This window comes from Gallus gallus, chromosome 4 (genome assembly GCF_016699485.2).
Source record: "Gallus gallus isolate bGalGal1 chromosome 4, bGalGal1.mat.broiler.GRCg7b, whole genome shotgun sequence".
NCBI classification, from domain to species: domain Eukaryota; kingdom Metazoa; phylum Chordata; class Aves; order Galliformes; family Phasianidae; genus Gallus; species Gallus gallus.
Window position 1 is genome coordinate 50480968 of NC_052535.1, and position 25503 is coordinate 50506470.

General features: G+C 39.1%; 1 protein-coding gene and 1 long non-coding RNA gene across 2 annotated transcripts in view; one reads left to right on the forward strand and one right to left on the reverse strand.

Moving 5' to 3' along the window:
* The window catches only part of RASSF6 (Ras association domain family member 6), a 114820-nt gene extending 100833 nt beyond the window's left edge, over nt 1-13987 (reverse strand). The window contains exon 1 of the mRNA XM_015276397.4: nt 13449-13987. The gene's annotated coding sequence lies outside the window, so the exon portion shown is untranslated. The remainder of the gene's footprint in view (nt 1-13448) is intronic.
* The window catches only part of LOC121110679, a 57671-nt gene continuing 46132 nt past the window's right edge, over nt 13965-25503 (forward strand). Inside the window, exons 1-2 of the long non-coding RNA XR_005859579.2 lie at nt 13965-14197; nt 17389-17561. This is a non-coding gene — a long non-coding RNA (uncharacterized LOC121110679). The remainder of the gene's footprint in view (nt 14198-17388; nt 17562-25503) is intronic.

Consider the following 25503-nt stretch of genomic DNA (forward strand, 5'->3'; position numbering starts at 1 on the left):
AGCCTACTTTTAGTACAAAATTAAAACTATGAATATGTGTGTAATTCTTCAGTCACACACAGAGTTGAAATCTGAAAAGAAATGTAATTTTTGTAGCTGTTTTGATATTTTGAATATCAGCACCATGGGTTTGGAAGGGCCACTCCTGTCCAGTGCTTTGTTCTACTCCAGCAGGGAACAAATGTCTATTGGCCATCAAGGCAAGATTTCTTGATAATGACAACATCTCCATTAGACTTATGGGCACTGATAATACCTACATTCGACCAGCTAATTTAACCAGGAGTAATGAGCATCTAGACCAAAAGGTTTTGTCAGGCCACTACTGTATTTCCCTATATAGCAAAAATATCCAGGCTATTTAATGGTGCATAGTGGTTTTCACTCTCATTCTGACACACAAACTTCTATAGCAGAAGGGTTGCACCTGGATTGCACTCTGGCAAAATCTTGCTCTTTCTGTTTTGCCACAGAGCTGTATCTTAGCACTCTTTTCTGTACAGAACAGCAGTGGGCCTTTGGGGGTTTGAACAATCCTTTCAACATTATCAGGCTGTTTTTAAAACCTTGAAGGGAATGTTGTGTGGTTAATGGGTGGATGCATTGCGTTAAAGAGAAAGACTTCCTTAGAGAGCTTCTCTAGTAGGTATGCCATGGCAAAGAGAGCCATTTAAGATTTCTTAAATGTCATGGGATTTATTTTCTTTCCCAATGACTTTCTGTCCTGCCCCATGAAACATTACATATCTCAGTCACAAGGTGTGAAAAGTTACTGCTGCATCATTAGAAAACAGTTCAACGTTTCTTGCTTACACTGATAATAAACTGAAAAGTTCCACCTAAAAGTCGCTTCAATAGAATTAAACTGCAGGCAGTCTTAACCTTCATGCTTTTTACTCATGATTGCCATATACCTAAATATTTGTCCTGTGAATGAACTCATTAGTATATACTAAGAATACCTTACAGAACTATGGAAAATACCAGTTCTTTCTAATTCTGTGCAATAATGATTTTTCATTTCAGGGTTTTTCCAGAGGCACACCCTATTTACTGGTCATCTGCTCCACTTGCAACGTTCTCCTTCCATGGCACATAAATCGTAGTAATTGCAATGGCAGGAAGGCATTATCGACCCTAAAGTCTCCAATGGACAGGAACTGGGTAGGACATTCCAATGAAGCTTGGCTGCCATTTCTCCTGAAATTCTGTGGGGCTTACGGTGTTGTTAGACAAATTATTTTTGAGATTAAATTGTACACATGCTCATTCTGGAGGATTTTTATATGTGAACAGTTTTAGTCACATCTTTTCAATGACAAGTTGTATCTGAACGTACAAGCACACCCACACACACTTATACCCCGGGGAACACCCTTACCACTCTGCAAGCAAGAAAAAACCAATGTTCAAATCTATAGTAATCCAAATACTATTAGTAATATCAGTTATACTATTCTAGTTTGGCTTCATGCTTCCCTATTTAGAAAAGCAAAGCAGCACTTTTTTAATGCTAGTGCTATTAGATGTAGACATTAAAGTTTAGCATCTGTTTAGAACTGAAGTATATTTACTAACTGCACCAGGAAAACCTTAGGTTAACTCAGCATTTGAAAACACCACTGTCTGAAGCTTTAGATAACTCTGTTGATGGTTTTCCATTCAAAGAGGGTCAGAATCATTCAAATTCTATGTAATGGCTCATAGTTTAAGAAATAGTTATCACTTTCCATCTAAATATCTACCAGAGAATTTAAAAGCCTGCAGCTGTATGTTTCAAATTCATAAACAAAATCCTATTTTAAATATCTTATGGTTTCAGAGACTGAGAATGTATTTCCTTTCTGGCTAAGTTTGTACAGAGCAGGATAAATCATATCAATGTTATTTGGATCTTTAAAGCTGCTTATACCCCTTTGCTTGATATTCATGACCTGAAGAAGCTGCAATTCTTGTTTGTTTCCTTCATACTTCAGAAACATGTATTAAAGAGTAGCCAGAAAAAAAAAAAAAATTAAACTTTTAACTATGTAGGAAGGGAAATATACTCTTCCCATGACAGCGAATGTTTAGTTTTATCTTTATTCAGAATGGTAAAAAAGAAAAAGTTAATTCATGTAGGAGCACAGAAAGCACTCACTCTCTGACTCAGCTATATTACACAAACAGTAATGAGAAAGCAGATATTTGAAAAAGCATTATTTTCCCCTGAACAACACTTTTGTGTTCACAAAACAGAGAACCCTGTGCTGTCAGGGAAAGTTGCATCTTTGGTGACGGGGTGCACTGAAGCATGACAGAGCCTACTTTGTAGTACTTGTATCCCACTAGAAGACCTGAAGACCTGTGCTGCAAGAAGCCACAGCAAAAATTTCAGTCCTTTAGCAACATTGTTCTTCTGTCAGAACATTTAACACACTTACTGGAAGCATTTTAGTTAAAAGGCTATCTGTATATTATGGCTTATGCCTCTACAGTCACGCTCCTAGAGCATCCTTATGGGGCAGTTGTGCCCACCCTCACCTTCACAAGAGCAAACTGAAAGGATTCTGTAACTAGGTATGAAAGAAAGTGCAGACATTATCCATTCCTGTGCTACTATCATAAAGTTGGAAAGAGTAAAAGATGTGATTTAAAATAATTATTTTATGGCACACTTACTTGGAACTGGACGTTGTGGAGGTGACTGATACCTGTGCTTCTTGGGAAATATCCACTGTGGTTAGACTGTATAAATTAGGTCAGTTGTTTGAGAATGTTTTTATTTCATTCTCAAGGGGAATTTAAAATAAATGGCTCTTGTTTTCTCCACACATAACATTGAACAGTTCTTTACACACATAGCATTTTAAAACCATACAGAGAATGCATACCTCTGTGAAAGTGCCTGTTCATTATATTATGTGCAAACATATTAACCCTTATGACTTCCATCAAATTTAGTAAATCTACCTGAATGTATAACCTTGTCCTGAAACTGACTTTACAGTTAATATTTCTTAGTGTAGTTGGGCCTTCATTCTGAAAACCCCGGTACTTCAAGCCTACAAGTGGTGCCAAATCACGTGGTTGACCTTGATACTACAGATAATTCTTTCCTTATACAGCCAGAACAGCCTTTAAGGAGTTCCAGCAGTCTCTACAGCAAATTTCCTGCTGTGTTTAGTGATAATTTTTGCCCACCCAAGCCAGTAGCTACAAACAATAAAATAAAATATTCACATAACTGCATAAATCCAACTACTGTAAAATCATTGACAATTTCCCTTCCAATTTCCCTTCCAAAAAAAAAAAAATCAAATTCCGAAAAGCTATTTTCTACTTCAAACTGTGATTCACACATATACAAAGCATAACATCCTAACATGAATTATGCTTCTAATTTCTGCCTTGACAGCCATCTTTACCCTTGGCATTCATACTTTCTAAGTTTCCATCAAGGACAAAGCATCCTCTCATAATTTTTATGCATTATCTCACAAGCCTTTCTTCGTTTGGAGGCAGCAGTGAAGTCAAGAGCACAGCACAATTCACATATTTCAACATAAGTTGGCTATTAAAGGGCAGCTCACTAATAAAAACATTGCCAGATTCCTGGCTGTCATTCACTAGGAAATACAAGAGCTGCTCCAAAAGTAATGCCTCCTGTTTTATCATGCGGGCCCACAAAGTCAGAGGTGGATGCTAGCAGTATGGTAGCAGAGGTCAAATCTTCCTGCAAATATTCCATTACATTTTGTTGTTGTGTGACAGATGGCAGTAGAGGGACAGTCTGACAGAACGGTGCCTGACATGAAAGTGCATATAAAGCAAAGGTGTGCCATTAAATTCCTCCACGCAGAAACAATGGCACCCACTGACATTTATCAACACTCGCTGAATGTTGGTAGAGACCAATCAGTGGATGTGAGCACAGTGAGACAGTGGTGACAGTGACAGTGGGTCACTTCTGCTGGTGCAGATGTTTGTGAGTGTGGCATGCAGTTTCTTGTTCATCACTGGTGAAAATGCACAGGTAATGATGGTGGCTGTGTTGAAAAGTTGTGTTTTGCAGCTCAGAATTTATTCTATCAAATAGTGTTAGCGTGTTTGTATTTATAGCTATTGTAGTTTCCATGAAAATAAATAGAAAGCACTACTTTTGGAGTGATCTGTGTAGCAATTTAAGCTAAAACCACTATGGTATATATTCAGAACCACTGCCATATTACCATTTCTACTCTATCTGTGCTGATAGGATACCAAGATGAGGACAGAGGTAGAATCCAACAGTACAAAATCAGTATAAATAAGATCAGTGCTTTCTGAAGAGCTGAGATGAGCTCACATCAGCTAATTCCAAAATCAGAAGAATGTGAGAGCTAATATTCAGGCATCTGTCTCACTTCAAACCTTTGCTGGTGTGACAAGCCCTCCTTAAAATTTAACATATTGTCTGCATTTTTAATCTATTTGGGAGATAAAAACAGGATGAGATGGGCATTAAGGAAAGCTCACGTTGAGTAGCCAGAACTACTTCATAGTTCATTAAAAATCAGACTTTCATCAATACAAACATGGAACATGACTCACATCAGCATGAGGAGATATACAGGCAAAGAGCTACCTAGGGCTACTCCTGTCACAGCATCTGCTCTAGGTGAAAATACTTCAGCAGCACAAAGGAGGAACCTGTTTCCTCAGCATATGAATATGTAAGCATTATTGGAAAGATTAGTAATTAGAGGCAGTTGGGTTTCTTTATTACATCAACAGTTCCCTGTTTTCTGTCCCATTTGTCTGCTAAAGAGCAGGTTGATTCTTGCACAAAATGCTCAGCAGATGTCACAGTCAGGCCAACTGCACATACACTAGTTTAAGCAGACATTGGGTAAAATACGTGCCATCACTACTTGATCAGTCCCACTTACATGATGTGGTATTATGAGGTTATGACAAATGCAGCAATACAGAAACAGTTATGTAATAGAATATATGCTCCTACTCTTTATGTATCCTGCAGTTTAATTAGTTCTCATTTGATTTATTTTCACAACTGCTCTTGAGTGGTTTGCCTGGAAATATTTTGAGGTATAATAAACATAAATTTTGTTAGAAGGATTTCTAGGGACTCAATGGAGCACGCCAGAGAGATGAAGGGCCTCTGGGTTTATCGTGTGAAGGGCAGGAAGGCCCAAAATTCAGCACCTTGAGGCTACAGAGATGAAAATGGCTCTCCTAGGAGAGCACTGTGATGCTCCCAAGAGTCTGTACGAGGAAATGCATCCTATTTAGAACAAAGCCATATGAAGATATTTATTAGGAAAGGCCACCATAACAAGTAGCCCATGTTTAATCTCATGTCCTAACGCCTGAGAACTGCACAGATGTGCTCAGCTGCCTGATTGCAAAAAACAGGCTGGAAATCAAAGGAAGGTAGTTAATTGCATAACATGTAGCTATGTCATAGCCAAGGATGTTGTAAATACTGGGAGCTTAAGTCCTATGGATAATGTGCAGACATGGCCAGAAAGTCTAAAGACTTCTGTCTAGCTCAGGATGTCTGTAAAACACAAATTGCTGGCAGTACAGGGGCAATTCTGGGAAATCCTTGCCACGTGCCTCATCTCTTCTTTCCTCGAAATAAGTTTTTAGCTACCGTCCAGGAGAGAAAGCTGAGCTAGAGGAATCTTCAGTCCCATCCAAAGCAGCTATTCTTACGAAAGTAATGTGTGTTTCACTCTGCAGTCTACCACAGTCAGTTGAATTGCAACCTTTCTCATCTCTCTTGTGGAAAACAGGCACATGGATAGGTGGTGTCTTACTGCATTGCAACAACAAAGCACTCTGCCTTTTGATAAACCAGAAGAGAGTAAACCAGGTTATATACGTAAAAAAAAAAAAACAAATACAAAACTGTCTCCTTCAGTGGCACTAGGGAATTACCATAGATAAGCAGCCTCTGTCCTCAACCTTATTAGTGCTGATCCATACCCATGAATAGTATGAAACATGCTCTCCTTTCTGCCACACCATTCCCTTTCTGCAACTCACAAAAGATATAAGATTTCCATTCTGTCTCCACATCTTTGAGAAAGTCCTGCCCACACTGGCCACCACTGAACAGACTTAAGTGCACGTATATGCATAACAGCTTTCCTCGAGAATACAGTGTCTATCAGAAATCACTATTGGCATGTTGTCCTGGTAGCAGCACTTCTATCTTGGAAACAACAGGGATTCCACATAGACCTATGTCTGGCTTCACTTGACCTGAGCCACAGATGCCTGCAAAATCCAAAGTCTCCAAGGCAGAATGTTCACTTTCTCTGCCTTGTATTCATAAAAGAGTGTGGATAAAACACTGACAACAATTTTCCCTGAAGAGCTGAAAAAAATAATTTACTTTTTGGAATAGATGCATATTCTATGTATTTATTTATTTATTTTACTTGTGGCACAGAGAAGACTGCTGTAATTCTTCCTGCCTATCCTTTGTCATACATTTTCTTCATACACAAGTTAATCTACTAAAACAGCAATGGAAATAACTACTTGTGCAACTCCGGATTTTTGTCTTCCACCCAATTTTCAGTATGAATATATTGCACAACAATTAATGCTAGTAAAAAAAAAAAGACATATCAAAAGCCTCCTCCTTTTTTTTTTTTTTCCCTTTAATTTTTAAGTCTCCATGGGATTTTGGACTTTCTATGCAATTCTAAAAGCACTAAGCATGAAAAAAGATAAGATTGATGGTACTCCCCAAGCTTCATACATATTTCTATAGATAGTCAAATATATATAGTCACGTTAAGCCTAACGTTGCAAATTAATACTGAATTTAGCAGGAGTAATCAAAGATGGTTACTACTACCATCTAAATTATAGAGTTTTAGAATCATTCAGGTTGGAAAACACCTTGGAGATCATTAAGATCATCAACTTCAATCTGACCTACCAAGTCCAATCACCAAACCGTGCTCCTTGGTGCCATGCTTGTTATTTCTTAAACACCTCCAGGGAAGGGGACTCTATCACTGCCCTAGGAGCTTACTCCAGTATTAGACCACCCTCCCCATAAATTAATTCTTCTTGATATCCAATCTAAACATCTCCTGGTGCAACACATTTCCTCATGGCCTATCACTTCTCATCTGAGTAAAAGAGATAGATATACATCTTGCTGCTATCTCCTTTCAGGTAGCTGTAGAGAGTGATGAGGTCTCCATTCAGCCTTCTTTTCTCCAGACTAAACAACCCCAGTTCTCTCAACCACTCCTTATATATCTTGCCTTCCAGTCCCTTCACAAGTGCTTTTGCTCTTTTCTACGCATACTTGAGCAACTCAGTCTCCTTGCAGCGAGGAGCCCAAAATGGAATACAGCATTCACAGTGCAGTCTCACTAGTGCTGCACACATAGGGAAAATCACTTTCCTGGTTCTGATGACTATTTCTGATGCAGGCCAGGATGACATTGGCCTTCTTGGCCAGCTAAGCACACTGCTAGTCTCTCCTATTGAAATCAGATATATAGCATTTATATACCACTTTGGCTGAGGTAGAAGGTTGGTCCTGGCCACTGTGCTCTTCAACCAAGATTTCCCGAAAACGGGATGATCAGTTACCGCCCTAGAGATGTCTCAGAGGAATTTGGCATACTAGATCTACCACGTGGTTTGAGTTAACTTATTTTCCTTTTTAAGCTATGAAATTAATTCCTAACTGTTTTTCCATACTTCTTTGGAGACTTCTCTTTCTTTCCTCAACATAGTCAGTCTGTGTCATAACTTGTCAGTTCTCTGCAATGACCCCTCTATGTAGAAAGCCAGGAAATTTTCTTGAAAAGATTTCCCTATTTAGCCTTAAAAGTAGAGGAAAACCTACTTCAGCAAAGACGCAGTGAAACATCTTCTTACATGGATACCAGTTCACTGTCCTCTCCCACACAGAAAATATCTCCGCAGATGAACTGAATAGCACTCAGAAATTCAATTGATAAGCAAGCAACAATTATTAAAGGCTGTGTTTTGTTGTTTAGTTTTACCAATATAAATAATATATTTATTAATATTATTAGTAATATTATTAATACTATTTATTTTGCCAGTACTAAAGTAGCTGAACACGTTCTCAGTGATGGCCCTGGAGTTAAAGGTTTCTCCAGAGTCGGGCTAAATGAAAAGCAGGTTCTTGTGCCCTACACAGAAATGGCTTTGCACAGAGAAGATGTAACATCCCCACTTTTGATGTAAAACAGCTAGCATCATAAGTAAAGCTCATCTACTGATAATACTGTACTAGGAATACATACATAAGGAACTATACTAAGAATACATTTGTCCTTATCATTCCTGACTTGTGTGTTGGCCTAAATCTGACTTTTTGCCTCATCCCAGAGTTTCCTCCTTACTCTCTTATGTGCTAGCAGCATAGCTTCACTTCTGATATCTACCCTCAGTATGTAATCTCAGGTAAGATGCTATACTTGATACCTATATTTGTGTGCTCCCCTTCAATAGATTCCTGATATCTCCATCCTTTATTTCTAGGATGCTTTGTATATATTCTTCTATAACTTTTATTATTTTAGTGTCCTTTCAATAACATGCTGTTCCTGTCAGTTTCCAGAAAAACATTGCTTTTGTAATAACCAGACAATAAATATAATCCATACCAATTTTTTCTTATTTAAATAAGCTTGCTAGCCCTATCCTCATCATTCGATTTAATTTATGCCTATAATTAAATCCAAATTAAAGTATAAGAGAGTCTTGTCGATGAAGTTTTATAAAGATACAGAGAAAGCAAACAAATGCAGATCCCAAGAAATACACTGAATAGAGGCTTGCTTTTACAGTGCCTGACGAACCACATTCACATAACATACCAAATTTATCTAACTTTTAATTTCATTTTCATTCTAAGTAGTATCTTCTGCTTTCCAGGAACACTAGACATTCCACAGCGCACTCAGAACAAAACTCTTGAGCTCCCAGAAACAATACTTAAGAAGTGATCAGCTGCCCTTGCTTGGAAAAAGTGAAACAAAAGGATCAGAATTTCAGTTCTAATCTAGTCAGAAATTTTGTGCCTTAAATAATAACAACAATGCAGAAGTGATGGGATCTTTGCACAACTAGCACGTTATTGCTGCCACCTCTCTAACTTCCTCACATAAAAGATGATGAAACTATGGAGGTATATAAAGCAATAGTAATTGCAATATGTAGATGACAGGTTTTTTTTTTTTTTTTAATTTTCAGGAAGATTTGGGACAATATACATTTTCATAAAGAGAATGTCATGATCTTAGAGAGTCTCATGTAGGTAACGGTAGCTATACTAACTTTTTTTTTCTGATTTTTCAACATAAAAAATGTACTGAAATTTGTGACCTGACTTTGGGATTTCCGGTTTGATTTTTTTTTACTGATGTAAATAAGTAAATAATAAACTGGAGATAAAGCTAATTTCTGAGACTGCAAACAAAGGAGTGTTCTACCAAAAACTCTTGGTTGTGTGGAGATCAGGTGAGTTCTAATGGCTTCAAAAACAAAGACAGGTGAATAACAGTTTGGCAAGTCAAGAATGATGACAGTCAGTGTGGGTTTGCTGTGGACTTCATTGCAAATTTACCTTGATTTAAACTTGTAACAGCATTTGTTCACTTCAGTGAAAGTGCTAACTGTACCTGTATACTGAAGTAAAAAAATCAACATTTAATGCTGATCTTGTTTTGATGATGTAAGTATTTTCATGTGCATTTTTTTTTTTCTGAGAATAATCTGTAACATAAGATCTACGAGAAGACACCTTCATGAGATGCAATTTATAATGTGTGGTTAAACAACCTGCTAAGTCTTGACAATGTTTATAGTTCTCAATGATCACTTGGAAATAACCTAAAAGAGAATACACATGCAATTAAGATATGCCAATCAAGCATAAGAGAAGCTTCCCAAGTTTGAAAATCCACACTCCCTGCTTTGTTCTCAGCCAGCAGCCCAAGCACTGACTGGTCACCTTGTTTTCATTTGTACAGAATTCTATGGACAGAGCTGCAGTATTCTAAAAAAAAAAAAAAAAAAAAAAAAAAAAAAAAAAAAAAAAAAAAAAAAAAAAATTGTGGCATAACAACTATACCACAAATTTAACCAATCTAAACTTCACTGGGAAAGTACACAGTTTAAGTAGAATCTGCTTGAATTTATAGCGTATTTTACATTCTTTGCAATTCAAATGGGCTAATTGGTTTCTTTGGCTAATAAAGAAAAACAATGGAAAAGTCAAAATATCATATATTTTTGCAAATACATTATGGGGGGTTGTTACTACTTAGGAATACATACTATTATTAATAATAGTCATTACTAGACACTAATGATTTTAGAGTAAGACAGACTACCGTATGATTTAAAATCAAATGAAAATAATTTCCTTGTTTCTCCATGCAAAGATGCATTTAAAAGATCCAATATTATTTGTGAGAGGCATTATGAATGTACATTGTTGGTTAATTATTACTGTTCTGTTTACTTTAAAAAAATAATAGCAGAACCTTCGCTCAAAATTTGATCCCACACTAAACAATAGCATTTTGCTTTTCAGATAAAAACATACTTTCTATTGCTTCCAACATAAGGTTATTTAAAGTGCCACGTTAAGACAGGGTGCATAGGAAAGAATTCATTTTAATCATGCCAGAGGAAGATTGGCATAGCAGAGAGAAAAACACGTTCAATATCTAGAACCTCCATAGAAATACAATCATAGAACCATAGAATCATAGAATAGCCTGGGTTGAAGAGGACCACAATGATTATCCAGTTATTCAACACCCTGCTATGTGCAGGGTCGCCAGCCACTTAGACCAGGCTGCCCAGAGCCACATTCAGCCTGGCCTTGAATGCCTCCAGGGATGGGGCATCCACAGCCTCCTTGGACAACAGTGCACTGTAACTGAACAACACAATCTACCTAACTCACATTACTGCTTCCAATACCATTCTCATTTAAAAGAACATGCCAGTGTCAGGCCATGCCAGACAATAAATGCCAGTTATTAGTCAATCTGTACATAAATCTGAGTCCTCTGAGAGCATTCATTTACTGCGTTGGCATCTGTAGAAAGGTCTGCTAAAATAACTGATGGTAAGAATTCTCATTAAATCACACTTGGCAAAGTGTTTGTTTCTTCAGTTCATGCCTGAAGCCAGGATTTTTCTAAACATGCAGAGCGGACTGGTGGTCCGAAGGCTCCCTGCAGCTGCATGAAAAGCATAGGAAAAGAAACTTTGAAAGACTTCCTGTGCTTTGAGGTCAGTATTTCTCTTTCAGATCCTAAATATGAATTTCCATTTTGAACCTCATTTTCTTCAGTTTGCTAAAGAATAATTTACTATGTGTCTTCTAAACTCAGCTGACATAACAGTGTAGAACACTATTATTTCCACGTGTGCTCCTGTAAGGCTACATTTCTCAGCCGCTATCATTTAGGAGCAAGCTCATAGGGAAAATAAGATATCGAAGTGACAGGAGGCACCGATTTTACGTTTCAGAATAACGACCACCGAAAGAGACGCATTAAACACTGTCACTGACGATGTTCGTGACACCCCAAATCTGCACTTTTGGCAATGGCACGGAGGAGCGGTGTGAAGCGCGACCAACGCGTGACATTACCGCCTCCTGGTGGCTACTTTGCAGGATGACCGGGAAAACCATGGGAGAAAACATCCATTTGTATAAATAAAGTCATAGGTACACCCAGAAGAGTGGCATTTTTAAAAAACAGAAGCGAGGGGTGGAGATAGGAGAGGCGGTTAGAAAATAAAATAAAATAAAATTTAAAAGTAAGTAATTGTTCTTAAAATGCAAAACTGGCCGAGAGGAAAAATGTAACTTTTTTTTTTTTTTTTTTTTTTAATAAGCTAATCCTCTCTTTTTTCTTAAACTAAAAGTGTGGAATGCGAGGTGGCTAACGTCTCTTTTCTCAGCCCCTTTGCCTTATACAAATATACGTATCACAGCAACTGTTAAGAAAAAAACAGGGAAGAAGAAAGTGGAGTACATCAACAGAAAGATAACGTATTCCCCCAGGGTATAACAAGAAATGACTCACAGTTTTTTGTAAAGCCATATTTCCTGATAAAGGTTTTTACACAATGAGAGAACAGTGATATGGCTTGACTTCCACTCTACACGGAAATAATTATCAAGAGATAATTGACAGTTGATGGGATTGTTAACATCCAAAGCAGTATTTAAAAACTACATATAGTCTGTTATCGTATATGCATAAAAATGCATGAAATATAACATACTCTGAAACTACCTGTTAGGAGTACCCACCTATTCAACAGCTGTCGACGCCTAACACTGCTTTACCCATTAGAATTTATGCATTTTCAGCTTTATCCTTTGTACCAATTTCATCAGTTCATTTGTGTAGATCATTTGCATACTATTATTTATTACTGTGGTATCTTCACAAGATATTCTATATAATGTATTCAGCGCACCTTGAGCAATAGCAGCAAGGCCTGTATTTGCAGGCTGTGATCTGCAAGCTCTTAGTTCTATATGTTGTTGTTACAGCAGTGGTGCACTTTCACATTCTTTTGTTGGTGATAAGAAAAGGCAGCGTATCAATTTGGTGTGAACCTACGCATTTTCTTATGTCTGTGTAGGTAAAATACCAACTAATAGATTAACAGCTTCAAAGCTGAGATGGACAGTTTGGTGCAAAAGTGGTGGGTTTTTGTTTGTTTGTTTAAGTTTGTGATCTAAACTTGAAAAGAACCTAAGATCTAACTAGTTAACTCAGAACAGGAAAAAAAAAGGGTTTCAATATCATATTAATGGATACTGAACACCTTTTTTTTCCCCTCATCATAAAGTAGTAATGATGAGTGTGAACAGCAGGAGCCCAAGTGATAGATGAGTTGGTAGAAAACATAATGGGTAACTTTGCTTCTGTTGGGGGTTTTGTGTGCTTTGCTTAGCATCACTGAATATAAATAAGAATGTGCTCAGCTGTATTTGTGGAACAATTTGTAACAGAGGTACTTTTGAACTAAAGCAGCACTTGAATCACAACTGGCATATATTTTATCAAAAGCACTTATAATACAATCACTTTTCTAGTGCATTAAGAAGCAACTCCAAGTTTTGCAGTCATGCGTGCACCTTGCCAAAAGAAGAAAAAAAAAGTAGCAAAAAACCCAACTTCAGTCACAATTCTCCTTTCCGCAATACTAGTTTTTAGGACTACTATATGGTTTTTTTTTTTTTTTTTCCCCTCAGTTCTCCATTAAGTTTGCTCTTATCTTCTTCAACTTTCCTTTAGCACCTTACCACCTTTTTTTGATATGTATATACACATATATATACATATACAAATATCCTTTGAATAACTTGCTTTCCAGAACCATTTGTATTTTCTTTTCCCACCACACCTGCGTACCTGAGAATTGCACAGGATGCTGTACGTCTCCCTCAGAGGAGGTGGCAAGGAGCTGGCTCTTCTCCCAGGCAACAAATGAGAGGATGCAGGGAAACGGTACCAGGCTGTGCCAGGTGAGGCGTAACGTGGAGATCACAAAGAACTTCACGGAGAGAACGAGCAGGTATTGGGACGGGCTCCCTAGGAAAGCAGGGGAGCCACCATCCCTCCAGGTTTTTAGGAAACGTGCATACAGCATTTGGAAACACAGTTTATGAGTGAATTTGACCGTTAGGTGGATGGTCGGACTCACTGACATGAAAGCGTTGCAGAGCTTGCTGCCACGCACAGCCCCCAGAACGCTGCAGGCAGCCAGCGACCGAACACACAGCCGCAAAGTCCACCGAACTCCGACACACACTCGCTAGAGGCACAGCCTTTCCATTTTTCAATGTTGCCGGCAGCTGCTTTGCCTCGCCCCGCCCCTCGGGCTCGCCGGCCTGTCACAGCGAGAGACGCCTCCTCCCTTCGCGGCTTGACCAAAATGGCGGCGGCTGCAGATCTCTTCAGTGTGGCGCGCGGGCTTGGCGCTGTTGAGGAGAAAGGGGGCTTCTCGCGCCCTGCGACGGGTGCAGCTGCAGCATCTCCCCTGACAGCAGTGTAACCGCCTTGCACGGCGGGTAGCGTGCTTCTTGGGGTGGCTCTTGAGTCGTGAGGAAAGAAGTTCTGTCAGAGCTCACCAGTGTGCATTTCTTCCATATGCTGTTAGGGTAATAATTTAAAATAATTTAGAGTCCTTCATGTTCTATCGTCTGCTCTTTGAAGAGAGAACAATGCATCTGTTACTTCAATAGGCTTTTTATCTGTAACTCTCTAAGAAGCTGAGCTTTCATACACCATTTTCCAATTATTCATCAATTTCACTTGCTCTGTGGTTCGTGGTCCATCTCTGAAGCACAGACTGAGTGTTTCAGCCTAGTATTTCTTTTCTTTGTACATAATTTTCAGTGAGATTCTCTTTTGAGACCTGGAGTCACTTTCCTAGCTGTGCATTGTATTTGTACAAAGACTTTAACGTCACGTTCCCAAGCGCCTTAAGGTTAGTAATATAAAAAATAGACCTATTCTTAGAGTTTGATACCTTGTTTTACATCTTCCAGGTGTCAGTGTTGTAATGTCAAAAAACAATGGCTCATAGACAGTAGGAACAAACCACGCCTTCATGCAGAGGTGTATTTTTGCTTGTTTTCTTCTGCGTACACAAACTAACATGGCACCAATTTAGTCTCTTGTACTTGGACTTCATCAGAGTGTTAATTTCAAGCTGAGTTTTTATTCTTTATAACTTAATTTCACTTAGGCTTGTCAGATTTGCTCTCTGCTATCTTCACAAATATCCAAGTGTTGGGGAGCCTAATTGCAGCACCTCTTGGCTACGTAGTGTGTGTGTGTGAGAGAGAGGATTTTCTCCCTGATTTTCCCCCCTACCTTTCTCCTCAGGCTTTTATTTTTAGATGTTTCTCAGTGTATACAAATATACTGAGATACGTCATTCAATTCAATTGTATGTGCAGAAGCAGTTCTTGGAAAACCTTGCTTTTAAAATATAAGGCTTCCTTATATTTTATTTAACTTATATGGAGTTTGGAGTCTTTCTGTGGTAGGCAGCACTCGAGCAGGCAGTCATTGGTTAGGATTTAGGCATTCCAGCTCTGTTATGCTTGAATCTGTTCCTTCCCAATTGTCCTCCTTGCCGTCTTTTTCTCCTTTATCTGTTTCTGATTTTGTTTGTTTGTTTGTTTTGTTTCCTGGATTCTTTCCTGGTATCTTTATATAATGTTAGCTTCATCTTCCCCACTGTAAATGACTTTGTGCTTCTTACATTCCCACAAACCCACTATGGCAAGCACTATGTGGAAGCAACCACTGGATGGCTTTAAACATATCTTGTGTTCCATGCCATTGTCTGAAACACTGTCCTGGGCCTTGAACAGCAAGTTTTATGACAACATGGTACCCCAGAAAGAACTGAGTCAGACAATGGGACCTATTTCCAAAACAATCTCATAACCAGCTGTATCAAAGAGCATGGTACTGAGTGGGTATATCACATCCCTTGTCATGCACCAGGCTCAGGAAAATTGAAAAATACAATTCAAAACTACACTGAGAACAATAGGTGCTGGGACATTCAAACACTAGCATACCTTTAACAAAAGCTACCTGGTTAGTCAACACTCAGGGATCTGCCAATTGAGCTGGCCCTGCCCACTCAAATCTCTTACTGTACTGTAGAAGGAGATAAAGTCCCTGGAGTACATATGAAAAGCATCTTGGGCAAGACAGTCTGGATTATTCCTGCCTAGAGCAAAGTAAGCCCATCCATAGGATTGCTTTTGCTCAAGGACCAGGATGCAGTTGGTGGGTAAGCAGGTAATGCAGAAGGATTGGGAAGTCCAGTGTGTACCTCAAGGGAGATTTGATTTGGGGTGAGAACAGCCAATAATCTGAATTGTATTATGCTTGTTGTTATATAACTCTGCATATCATCACTACTATGATTGCTATATGCCTTATCAATGATGTTACAGTAAAAATTAGCTAGGTTGAAGGAGATTTAATTACTATAGAACCAGAATTTAATTCAGCATGCAACAGTCCAGCACCATGCATCTTCCTGCCTGCCCTAAAGGACTGTTAGGACAGATGGAGCCCAGAGTCATGGACTAAATGAGCTCCATGGTCACTTTAGAGGAATGGCTTATAAACTATGGGAATGTTTTCTGTATATCAAAAAGTAGGAAAGATGATGGTAATTAATGGGAATGTATGGGAAAGTATGGAATCCAGAAGATAATATTGTCCCCATTGAAGCAAAATCCAAAAGATTTTGGAAGACCTAACTTGGTCCAGCATCTTTGGTAGGAACAGAAGTATGTTCAAAAAGATGGTAACTTCTTTTTAATAAGTTGTGGGACACAGTAGCCATAAGCCTCAGGGTCTGTGCTGGAAGTTACCTAGCACTTAACTTGAATTGCATTGTCTGCCTCAGCTGGGTAAAAGAGGAGTGATTCTTACCTGTATCGGCTGAATGTTTCCAAGCTTTGCTGGCTAATGCTTGCAGCAGGCATAGAATCATAGAATCATAGAATTGCTCAGGTTGGAAAAGACCTTAAAGATCATCAAGTCCAACCACAACCTAACCATACTACCCGAACAACCCTCAGCTAAATCATGTCCCTGAGCACCACATTCAAATAGTTTTGAAACACATTCAGGAAGGGTGACTCAACCACCTCTCTGGGGACCCTATTGCAGCACTTAACTGCCCTTTCTATAAAGAAGCTTTTCCTGATATTCAACCTAATCCCCTGGCATAACTTGAGGCCATTTCTCCTCGTCCTGTCACCTGTCACCAGTGAGAAGAGACCTACCCTGCTCTTGCTGTAAGCACCTCTCAGGTATTTGAAGAAAGCAATAAGGTCTTCCCTTGGCCTCCTCTTCCCCAGACTAAACAGCCCCAGTTCCTTTAGTCGCTCCTCATAGAAAGCTTTTTCATAGAAATCTTTGAGCCAAAGTCCTGTAAGAAAAATTCAAGATACTAGAATGAAAATGGAAGAGAAAGCAGTTTTGTATAAAGAAACATTTCTGTAGTTGTGTCATGGGGAGCAGGGAAGCCATTCCCCTAAAAACAGCTCATAGGCTATGGGAAATTTCATGTGGAAATGTTCTTGGCCTTCCCAATTGCATTATTGCCTCCTGCTTTCTCTAGGTCAGGCCAGTGCCAGTGTCTTACAGTTCTGTTACCCATACAAATGTGATGCAGATGCCCTTAGCCTGGTGTTATGTAATGTATCCGAGGAAAAGCCAGTTGAAAAGTTAGGTGAGAACACTGAGAACACTAGCCTAAGTCACAGTATTTGTGTGAAATGATTTATTTGGTTTTCCTTTTTCCCACCAGAAATCCATAGCTTCCATAGCCAGGATTCCCTGATGATTCTCCAGGAAAGAGAAGCTGTTCCAGCCAGCAGCCATCACTAGATGGTGCACGCCACTTACCACCCTGAGTCCTGCTTTCCCTGCCGGAGTGCATGCCCAGCTCCTAGCTCTCAGCCCTGGGCAGGGTGGCACGAGGTGAGCCAGGTGGGCAATGCCAAACTGGTTTGAGTGAGAAAGAGAGAGAAGCAGAGCTGTGTTGTACTGCACCTTCGGACTGATCATGCTTAGTACTACATTTTGGGGCATTAGAAAACATTTCTGTAGGACAAGCTTTCTCCTGGTGAAATAATGTTGAAAGGAAGATGTTGCGTAGTTCCTTAAATAGATTATTGGCCTGCAGAAATACCATGTGGTCTATTAATGAACCATCTGGTACATCAGCTCAGCATCATACAGCTAGTTTTTCAAGAGAATTTAGGTTTTTGATATGCAAATGAGATGACATGGTACAGAGCAACAAGGATAGGCTGTTGATGGTGTCAGTTTCAGTTTGTCCCCAGTTAATATGAAAAGGTGATGAATACAACCTGGAGCAAATTTACCCTTTATACTTTTTTTGAATAACATTCCTCCAAGAACACCAAGGAAAGCAAAAGCTGTCAAAGCTGTGAGCTGAATGACACTGCAGTTGGTTCTGAACCATTGGGTCTCCTACTATTTGATGGTTATTTGATTGTCAAAAAAAAGAAAACTTACACAGGAAGATCAAAATAAGGGTATGGGTAAGCAAAGTCTGGACTTTTTTTTTTCCTTTTAAGGGATGTTCCACTCATTGAACGTATGTCTTTGTCCTGACATAGTATTTGAAAATGTTGAAAACTTCTGAATCCCAAGCAGACACATTACAGTAGGAAACTGCCAAATATACTTTGGGCTCTCTAAAATAACCTCTATATTCATAGAAGGAATCAATGGATATGCTTTTGAACCAAAGGAACATGAATTTGTAATGAATCTTCATGCCGCCTCATGCATATGTAAGGTTCATTGCCATCTGCAGAAGTATTTAGGCATCTCCTGAACTACAGTGTAAATTTTCTGTCCTGTTTGGATGAAAAACGAAATGGATTTTGACAAAAACAGGTTTTAAATGAAATAATAATGCATGAGATAAAACAAAGATTATGTATGTACCTGAAATTGACAAAGTCAGGTAACTTCATAGCAATTTACTTCACTACGGATCTGAAATGTTCACTATAAAAATGCAATTTGGATGTTTGTGGAAGCTGGTTTCCACTGAGGAATCCTCCTGGTGGAAGTTACCCAGGTGGCTCTTAAAATGAGATCTCTATGCATTTTTCATTTATTTCTTTCTTTTTTGCTTTCATTTGTTCAGTCTGCTGGGAGTGACCAAAACTTTTCAACAAAACTTTTGCACAGTATTCTTTAGTTTAAAACAAACAAAAAAACCCACAACTTTTTCAGGAATATATATTTTCAAAAGTGAAAATGTAGTGATATTTTGAAACCTTACTGTTTTTTCCTGAATATTTTTAGGAAAGCTGTTATGCTAAATTATTTTTATCAAACAATAGACTTAATTTTCTTTCACTTAACTACTGTCCTCAAACCACAGATTAGTTAAGTTTACAAACAAAATAAAAAAGTATTAATAAAGTATTTTGGATTCTCATGCTCTCTTGAGATGGGAAAGTACTCTTCATAGTAAAGAGGTAGTACCTGTTAAAACATTCGTGGGTCTAAAAGAAGACACAGCGCTGACATTTATTTTATTTCAAGGAACAAAGCAAAGGGTAGTAATTTATTCCAAATTTCAGCTCTTTAGAATTCAGGCAAAACCTGCTCATATATGAAAACCTGCTGCTTGATTGAGTTGTTTCATTAACTGTATGAAATGAGACAAGGAAACACTTGGGAAACTGGTGAGATGTAGAGACAAAAAGTGCATTCAGGGAGGTGATTTGAAGGTTATGTAGTAAAATGAGCAGTTTCTTCAACTAATTACAGCTTCTGAGATTACTGGGAAATGTGCAGTTTCTAGGTTATATTAAGCTTAGAAACTTCTTATTCAGCCAAACTTATTTTTCAGTTGGTTTAAGTGTTTTTACAATGTGGTTATTTTCCCCATGGGTTATCTATCTCCATTTATTCTTGTCATAAACTTAGCAGCCAGATAAAGGAGAAAAAGAAACCAAACATGCACCAGTTTATGAAAATATACAGTTTACTATCCTGCCTTGAAGATCCCCTCAGATGACTTCAAAGTGTAGAAATTCGTATGTTCAGAAATGATGCTTAAAATGTACTTGTTTCACTGTGCCCAAGAAATGCTGTTATTGCATTGCCCATGATATGAAAATATGAACAGAAAGTCCAGATGGCCCCATCCTGGGCTCTGTTCATCTCAGAAAGCTGACTGTCTCAGTAGAGGATGTGACCCAAGAGTTCTAAATGTGAAGTTGCTCAAGAATTTCCTTCTGCTGCAGTACTACTGTTTCTGACCATTCCAAATATGGGACAGATTCAAATCTGAAATCAAGGCTGAATGTGCAGCCTTGCTTTTAACGTAAACACATTGAAGTCATTTTCTTTTGAGCTCCTGTCAAGAATGGTTCATCCATTCACATGACTCTCCTCTTGAGTTGTTCATCCATTGGAGTGAAACCTGTTTTTGCAAATGTGGCATGAAGACCAGTGAGAAAATCAGCTCACTGAGTAAAATACAGTCAGAAAACAGGACTTCAGTTCTTTTAAAGTCTATGAAAGATATCACTTCAGACCATTAATTAGAAGATAAGCAGTGCTCTTTTTCTGACTGTGAAGGATTCTTTATTTTCAACTGCTTCTGCAATTTGGCTTTTCTTTTCTTGAAATCCAAATTAGGGCAGGAATTTTCACCAACTGTTTCATTCTGGCTTTTAACAAGCAAGTGAAAATAAATTGCCATTTTCTAATGAAATGTGAAAAGAAATTAAGAAATTCAGTTTGTCTTTTTTTTTTTTTTCCTTTATTTTGAAACTTTATCAAAGGGCTTCAGAACTGTTATTTTCTGTTTTGTGGATCAGATCTCTGAGCTTTGAATTGAATTCCCGTCTACTCATACATGTCAGAATCTTTGGGCAGCCTGTTCCAGTTCTCTGTCACCCTCACAGTGATGAAGTTCAGATGAACTTCCCATGTTTCATTTGTGCCCTTTGCCTCTCATCCTGTCACTGAAAAGAGTATGGCCCCACTATATTGACACTCTCCCTAAATATATGTGTATACATGGATACGATTCCGTCTGCATTCTCTTCTCCAGGCTAAAGAGGCCTGGCTGTCTCAGATACCTCTTAAGAGCAATGCTCACCTTCTTATCCACCCACCGAACTCTCTCCAGGAGCTCCATGTCTTTGTTTTTTGAGAAGCCCAGCACAGAAAACAGCTCTTCAGGTGAAGCCTCATTAGAGCTGAGTAGAGTGGGAGGATAACTTTATCTGTTGATAATGCTTCTCCCAACATACCCCAGGAAACCATTTGCCTTCTTGGCCACAGGAGCATGCTGCTGACTCATGATCAACTTGCAGTTCACCAGAACCCCCAGATCCTTCTCTGCAGAACTCTTATCCAGCAGTTCAGTCCCTGAGCTGTACTGGTGCATGCAATTATTCCTCCCCATGTGTAGGACTCTACACTTGCCTTTGATGAATCTCATCAGGTTCCTCTCTGCCCAACTCCCCAGCCCATCCAGGTGTCAATGAATGGCAGCACAGCCTTCTGGTGTGTCAGTCACTCCTCCCAGCTTTGTATCATCAGCAAATTTGCTGAAGCTGTACTGCCAATATGGACAGTTCCATTCTCAAATGTGGAAGCGTAGCTTTCTGGGCCATTGACTTCATCTCATACATGAAATTCCTGATGCTATATTTAAAGTAAAGCCTTTTATTTAAAACTGAGACTTTCTACTTCAGACAGCCACCTGAGCTATTGCTAGAGTACACAGTGCTTCTACAAAAACCAAATGTCCTGGAAAATGAGACAACTAAGAGAGATCTGACTGGGATTTCTGTTTTCCCCTCAACAAACAAACAAACAAAAAACCAAAGGGAGAAGGGGCAGCCCATACTGTTCTCTAGATTTCTTTATATATCACAATGCACAGAAGCTAGCTATTCCTTCCAGACCTGTTCCTTTTTCTAGTGTAAAGCCTCATTTCCAAGATGACTAGAGTGTGAATTACCTCCTCTATTCAATTACAACATCTCATCACTGCCTACTCTTTTTCACCAAGAATAAAAACTGTTGAAGTAAAGCACTCACCTCTGGTTATGAAAAAAAAACAGGCTTTAAGTCACCTTGAGATTAAAATATATATTGCTAAATCCATCCTTGGGAATTGAGTGCAGTAATTGCTTGAGATGATGACGACTAAAGGGAACATTGTATTTTTGTGGAACACTTCCGGGGATAATGGGTGAAATCCTCCACTGGTTTAAATCAGTAATGTTCTGCCAACCTGCTGCTCTAGCTGATGTAAATTATTGTATCTTCATTTGAAGTCAATGGCCCAGCACTTCCTACTCTTGTAACTTGGGATGTTTCCCTGAAGTATAAACTATAATCCAGCCACTTTAAATGGATATTATAAACCAGATGCAGTAGATTTAATGTCCCAAGAGAGCTGAGATCCCAGTCTTTAAGCTGGGGTATGCTTTTAGGTCAGGGTAGGAATTTAGCATGACCTTTGCTACCCACGTAACAAGATTGAGGGATAACTAAGCAAAGCTGTGCTGTATTTTCAGGTTATCCTGCTGCCTGTCACAGCTGAAATAGAAAACGAGCTAATTACAACTCCACTTTTTCTACAAAAAATAAAATCAAGGAACGTGAGCAAAGAGCAACAGAGGCTTGGTTGGAAAAGCTGTTACAGCGCTTATGCTTTTCCTACAGTTCTCTTGTGAAAGTTCAGGGGACCAAAGAATTGGTGAAAGCAAAGTCTGGCTTAGTGCTGTTCTCCTGAAGTTTGAAGAAAAAGTTCTTGCCGGAACAGAGACAAAACTCTGGATTCATCATACTAATAGGAAACAGAAGCCAAGAACAAGTTAGGGATGAAGTGTTGCAGTCAGATAATATTTGAAGACTCAATAGCATACTCTTCAAAGGTCAGGTTGTCTTAGATATTAAGAGTCTACAGAAACAGTTCAGAGATGGGAAAGCTCAGAGTAAAGGTTGAATGTTTAACCCCTAGCTTTACAAGGTTCTGTATGCACCTTATAAAAGCAGACAAAATACACACTGGTACTTCTCTCTCTCTCTCTCTCTCTCTCTCTCTTTTTTTTTTTTTTTTGTTTGTTTTCAATCTGCATCTCTGCATAGTTTTGCAGGTTTCTTTAAGTATGAGATACAGTTCTGTTTTAGCAGCAGATGATTTTCATTGTGTTTGTGTGTGGCAGAGAACTGTTAACTTCCAGACCTTACAGACAGAAAGCAAGAGTGATTTGGCTTGTTCTGGTACCATCAGCACAGACTTAGCTTTAAGCAACCCCGCTTCAACACTGAGATCACAAACTATAGATCCATATCCAGTGCTCACAGCTTACCATTCTTGCCCACATAATAAAAGATAGCATAATGCTAGCATCTGCTTTTCTTTCTTCACAAATTCATGACAAGTCTTCAATAGCAGTCTATAAAAAATTGAAGAGAGCATAATATAAAACAATGATCCCTTTTGAATGTCTATGCTGAAACATGTTTCAGAGTGAAATAATGATATTCACAAATACTTAGGCTTATTTTTGTGACCTTTGACCCTGGAGCTAGTGATGAGACGTTTAGGGGATAAGGGAATTTTATTGTAGGATTGAGGACACAGCTGGCAAGGAGAGTTCTGGTTGAGTCTCAGCCTCAGTTTCTTTTAATATCTGCCCAGTGTGATATTAGAAGGGTAGGGCCTTATCTTAACCACTAACAAAATCTATTTGTTGGTCTTTCTTTGTTAGACTCTTGTATAGAGTGCAAGGCTGCTTAGGCAAGTTATATCTGCCACTCAGCACTCACTGGTCCTCGTTCTGAGATGGCCAGTTTCTCTAAGTGAATGTTTTCTGAAAGTCAGGTACAACTTCTTTTGGCATTAGCCCTTAAAGCAAGACGATGGTATCTTATCTATTTTGTGTGTATGTTCTTTGGAGAGAGCTGCCTGATAGAAGGGGTCATTTCTGGGGTTTGTGATTGCCAAGATGAGTCATACGTAGCTCACATAGAAGAATTAGTCCAGGCTGTCCTGGCCCTATGAAGGTATTAGCTGTAAACTGAGCTCGTGGCTAAGCTTATGCTGAACTTGGGAGAGAAAACATTAGTCTCTCTTCGCCCTTTTGTCTTGGTTTGCCATTTCAGCTTTCCTTTCTAGGTTTGTGGCCCCACCTCAGGCAAGAATTCTGCTTTCATTTAGCTATCAAGGCTGAAATATGTCCAGTGAAAAACACTGATATTGAAGAAAGCATTTACTTTCCTGTACATCTCCATTTCATTCTCAGCCTTGAAAAGCTGTCAGTTGGAAACAGTTATGTTTGTAATGAATTTCTTCCTTTTCTTCCTCTCTTTTCCATGTGATATCACAAAGCAACTTTTCACTGGAGCCCTTGTAGCCTTCAGTGGGTTGATTGGTCACCGAGTTCTTTGTCTCTCACTTACCCCAGTCTGCCTTCATTCTGAGTATGAAGGTGAAGCTGAGATACGGGTCGTCCAGCACTCTGTCCACCACCAGGAGAGTATGTTCACACCTAAACAAGCAAACACTGTAGATGCTTAAAAGCATATTGTGAGCCCTCTGGATTTTGTCTGCTGTCAGTGATTTGGGCTGATGTTAGCATGTCAAAGAGCCAGCTCCATTTTTGTGGTGGAAACTCGATTTGAAGTTTGTGTTTAATGGCGTGGGACTCCATAGACCTCCGAATGGCATGCTGTTATTCCAGATGTGCATTGTCAAGGAGACAATTTCACAGTGATTTAACATTTTAAGTTCGTCAAGTGCTAATTATAGCAGAAAGCATGACAGCAGAATCTTCAAAGCCTCAGTGGACAGAAAAGCCTATTGATCATTCAGTTGATTTTTATTGCTTGGTATTGAGCAGCAGGGCTACCTGCTCTTGCACAAGCCATTTTTTCTTCTTGAGTCTCATGAAAGTGCCTAGTCTGCTGTGATATGGGGCATGGTTTGAGCGTTGTATCCCCTCCTGCAGTGCACTGCATTACTGCAGCTCTTCAAAATTCAAAGGGCAAAGCACTGACTTGGAAAATTTTGGAGGTGCTTTTTGTGCCATCGGAAATGTCAATAGCTCCCATGCTAATCCATCACTAAAGGTGATTTTTCCTTTCTGTGAAGGCACTGGGGCTTCATCCCTTCCTGTTTATGTTGCAAAGTGCTGGAATGAGGGAGTACCCCAGATTTTGGGGTGTGGTATCAGGTGGCACAATCAAAGGGAGAAACTGTGGCCTGAAATAGTAAAATGCAGTGCCAGGAGTGCTTCACAGTGTTGATTCCTTGAGACTGTTAATACAGGGCTAGAAGGCAGGCCACTGGATAAAGAGGATGGTTGGGAAATGTGTCACAAATGGGCAACTGCACTGCTGCTGCCTTGATAACCCATGTGTTGTGCCAGACAAATAACAGGCTGCTACTGGGCCAGAACCAGTGGCTACAGCTAAACTGTCTGCCTGCTGTAAGCAGCACATATTTGGAATAGCTCCATGAAAACTATCAGCACTGACTGAATACAATCACCTGGAAATCAAGGGCCAAAACTCAACTGCATTAGGAAATGAAGTCAGTGATAAAGAACATCCTGAATGTACACTCTATTGTGTAAAGCATGTTTTTGCTCGCTCCTTCTGTCAGTTATTTTCTTTAAGGCTTCATAGGAGAGAAAGCAAAGTGCATTTGAGATGAAAGGCTGCAAAGCCATGTTCAGTTTCATTTATGGAGATGAATTAGAAACAGGTGTTTCACGTAACTGAGGGGCACCATTCTGAGAGAGCCCTTGAGAGTCAAGAGAAAGAAATTACAAAGACAACAGTATATTCAGAAAGATAACTATAATCAAGCCCTTTCCGTGGCTATTAAGGGGAAAAGACA